Source organism: Cebus imitator, unplaced genomic scaffold (genome assembly GCF_001604975.1).
Source record: "Cebus imitator isolate Cc_AM_T3 unplaced genomic scaffold, Cebus_imitator-1.0 Scaffold350, whole genome shotgun sequence".
Taxonomy (NCBI): domain Eukaryota; kingdom Metazoa; phylum Chordata; class Mammalia; order Primates; family Cebidae; genus Cebus; species Cebus imitator.
In genome coordinates, this window is record NW_016107665.1 from 1,326,078 (window position 1) to 1,330,272 (window position 4,195).

Here is a 4,195-nt window from a genome sequence, read left to right on the forward strand (position 1 = left end):
TCTGACTCTGATGGCTTTGGAGTGGTTCAGGATCTTGGAGTAGCTGCTTCATAAAAATAGATTGCCTTATTTTTTGTAAAATGTCCTTTTTTTTTTTTTTTTTGAGAAATGACCTTTGTATGTTGAATCTTTAGTTTGCTAGTAGAGCCTATTTGTTGAGGCTAACAGCATTTGTTACAGGTGATTCCATTGCTTGAGCTCTATTTCTGTTACTTTCTAAGTTTTTATCATGTGATCATAATAAAAACATACCCAGCTGGCATCTCAAATCTGTTTGACTTAGCAAACTTTCAAGGTGTCTTCTAGCAGAACCTAGATTCCAAATAGCAGTCCAGCCTGGAGATTGCACTTCTGACACAGCAGTGTGGATGTGAGAGTCATCCTGCTTCTGTCCTTGGCATGGCTTGCCTGGAATACACATGCGCTGCTGAGAAGGGCCCTGCCCGGTCCTCTGGTTCCCTCCTTATAACGACTCATTGATCACACAGAACCAGGGAGGGCTTTTGGGGGCTTGTCAAGTCATGGCCATCTGTGCACCTAATTTACAGACAGGACCACTAAAGCTAGGGGAGGCCGATGGGCTTGCCTGAGCTACCTCCCAATTCCCTGCCCGCACCCCCCACCACCTGCCCCCCGTTCTGCCTCCTAAGTGCCTGGGCTCCGTTGAGGCAGAGAGAATCCAGTGACTTTGGATTCCGTGTCCACACCCAGTTGTTTCCCAGTCAGAAAAGGAAAGGAAATATTTAGCTCGGAGTTCAGATAAGGATATTAGTTTCAAGTTAATCCTGTGCTTAAACATTTTCTTTCTTCCTTTTTCCTTCCTGTCCTGTCCTGTCCTGTCCTTCTGGTTGATATTTCTTATTGATTAGATTGATTGATTGATTGAGACAAAGTCTCGTTCTGTCGCCAGGTGGAGTACAGTGGCACGATCTTGGCTCACTGCAACCTCCACCTCCTGGGTTCAAGCTATTCTCCTGCCTCAGCCTCCCAAGTTGCTGGGATTACAGGCACATGTTGCCACGCCCAGCTAATTTTTGTTTTTTTAGTAGAGATGGGATTTCACCAGGATGGTCTCAATTTTCTGAGCTCATGATCCACCCACTTTGGTGGGCCTCCCAAAGTGCTGGGATTGCAGGCAAGAGCCACCCTGCCTGGCTAAACATTTTATTTCTGTAAGTCAAGTGAAAAAAATATTTTTAATAAATAGGGAAAGTTTTAAAAACTCTTGGGGTCTTCCCAGTAGTCTGTATCATCTTCATTCTTTTTGGTGTTTGTTACTGACAGCTTTAGTAAAGCATCTTGCAAAATGAGGGCTGGTAAGATGTGGTCCCAGTACCCAAATGGCTTGTGTTCAGCTTCCCTTCTCATGACAGGTGCTGCCAGCCCCTTCAGGTCAGCACTGGGACCCACCAGCACATGTGTTTCCCTTGGAGGCCCTGGAGAAGCGTTCTGAAGTGTTGGCCCTTGGCTGGTGAACCAGAGGTTGGGGGCCCTGGGCTTTGGGGTTAGCTAGGCTTGGGTGTCACTTAGTCTTATGCAAATCATTTGATCATTCTGAGCTTCATTTCCTTAAGCTGTAAAATGGTGCTTACTTTATGCAGTAGTTGAGATAATATAGATGATGAGATGGCATAGAAATAGGTGTATAATGATAATCTATGTATCATATTATAAATCTTGCCCAGCACATAGTAAAACATGCTACTTAGCATGTCATTTAATTTGTAAGTTATGGGTGTTGTAATTTGGGGGCCCTCATGGAGCCTCTGTTCTTTTATCCCCACTAATTAATGCATGGTGATGTTTTACCTGCTCTAGGGCTATGCTGTGGCAGGTGACGGAGAGTTTGCTGGCCTTGCAGCAGAGACAGGGGTGATGGGCACCAAGCAGTGCCCTTTTTCTGCCCTGCCTGCCCCCAGTGTCTCCAGGTCCTTGGAATGGCTCTCTGAGAATTAATAGAATGTGTTTTCATGGATGTAAAAGAAGACAATCCCCAGAAAATCCAGATACATGGTATGAAGTGATATACCATGCTCTTCCTAAGTCCAGGAAAAGGAGTGCATTTGGAATGAAGTGTAAACGTTAAAACACAGACTGTCTGTTGGCCCCAAGTACGATCCGAAAGCATTTTGACAAGAACTTCCTACAATATTAGTGGCTTGACTGTTGTTTCTGTGCTGTTTACATCTTGCCCAGTGCTAGCTGGTACAGCGAAGTCGTTTTTCTGTCTTCACTCTGGAGTGACCTCCAGACACTGAGCCCTCCTGTGGTTGTACTGTTTCAAGCTATTGTTATAAGGCTGAACTAGGATGACCAGGACACGACAAAACAGCTATTAGCAGCTCTTGTTATTAATGAGGTATGAACACGGTAAAAAATACGGGCTTCTGACGAGTATGTTAGTGTGTTTTTTATGTTTAGGAATGTTTCTAAGTTAAAGAAGGGCTGATGAGAATATGAGAATGACTCTATACTTTTCCATGAAAAATTCAACACCTATCCTCAAAACAGCTGGGCCTAGCTCCAAATTGCCCACTGTAGTCTTGTGAAAATTTTTTTGAATTCTCCCTTTTTTTCTCAGAAGTACTTGGATTTCACATTCTATCCCATAGTGCATTTTATTTGTTTTTATGTTAAAATGCTACTTTTCTTTGCTAATGTTAGAGGAGGGTTGACTTGCTTGCAAGATGTGCCATGTTCATCTTGCAGAACCCCTCCCTGCTGTGGGTCCTGGGGGAGCCCCCTCCCTGCCCCAACCCCAGCATGAGAAGTGGAGTCCTTTCTGCCCCTGACAGATGGATATTTGTGAGAGTAAGTGGCATGCTTCATGGAGTTCACTCGTGAATGTTGAGGATTGATCCCGATTTCCTTATTTATTATGAAATTTCTGGAGATTGATACATCTAACTCACCATGAGATCATTTGTGTTTAAACTATTCTTTTGAGCCTGGGTAGAAGGAGTGACCCCATTTTTCTGAATTTCTTACCTTTAGTTAAGACAACAATAGGTATTTAACTTGCCTTTGGATGATCTCTTCTGGGTGTTTTTCTGAGAAGCCACTCTCAAAACCCAGCAGTAACCCTGACCAGTTTTGCACGTGTTTAGTGGAGACTGTGCCTGAATTGCTCCCTTGCTGTGCCCTGGTGCCTAGTCCTGCTCAGTGCACTCGGGAGGCCTCCAAAACTGAACTCTAGCCTTAAATACTCCTCATCCAGCACTTGCTTCTTCAGTCACAAAGTTGCTTTGCCCACCCAGCTGCTGTCCTGGGTCAGAGCTGGAGGCAGAAAAGTCTAAGCTTAGTATACTTTGGATGATGGTTTTTATACGTTTGCCACATGACAGACACTGGAGCCCCTCAGCATCTTTCTGTGTGGTTTGTATCTGCCACTGAAATGGGGAATTTTAGTCTTTTAATGGTGAAATTACTACATCATTTCTTGGGCCCTCTGACGGAGCTGGTTGTCTATTCTCAGAAGAGGCTCTGGGCGTTTCTTGGTTCAGAAATCTGCTCTTAGTGGAAAATTATTTCCCTTCCTTTGTTTCTTTAACCTTTTCCCCATTCTGGATTAACATATACTGATCCTAAGTAGCATACTAACTCTAAGAAGTCACCCAGAGTCCCACAGAAACTTAAATTGCTGTAGAGGCTACTCATAACTAAATAGACCACTCTGTCTTACCTTTTAAGATACTGACAGCAGGCTTAAAAAATTTAGATGGTAATTGGTAAGAGACATGATTTGCTTTTTCCAAGTGTACATTTTCTTTCTTCTCATGGATGGTATTTGAAGTTCTGTAATGGTATTAATTTGACAGACATAGAGCCAATCATGAAAAAATTCTTGGGTTACCCTTGCATGGAGTAAGTCAGTGAAATTAGGGGCTATTTGTCCAGATGTGATTTGTCCACAGTGTGTCCCAGTTTCTTGGAAGAACCATCCTACAGAAATCCGCCATGCTGCTCTGATGGTTCGGGTCAGATGTTTTGGGCATCTTCAAGACTTCCCTCTCCTGTTTGGATTGGTAACAGTATCTGTTTCCCATTCATCTGGCCTGCAAAACTTAACTCTAGTCTTAAATCCTCCTTTTCCAGCACTTCTTCAGTCACAAAGTTACTTCAAGCCTGCTTTCCTGATCTCCTGATTCAAGGTTCCCAATTTCTCCTAGTTAGCTTTGATTGGTGCTCCAGCCTC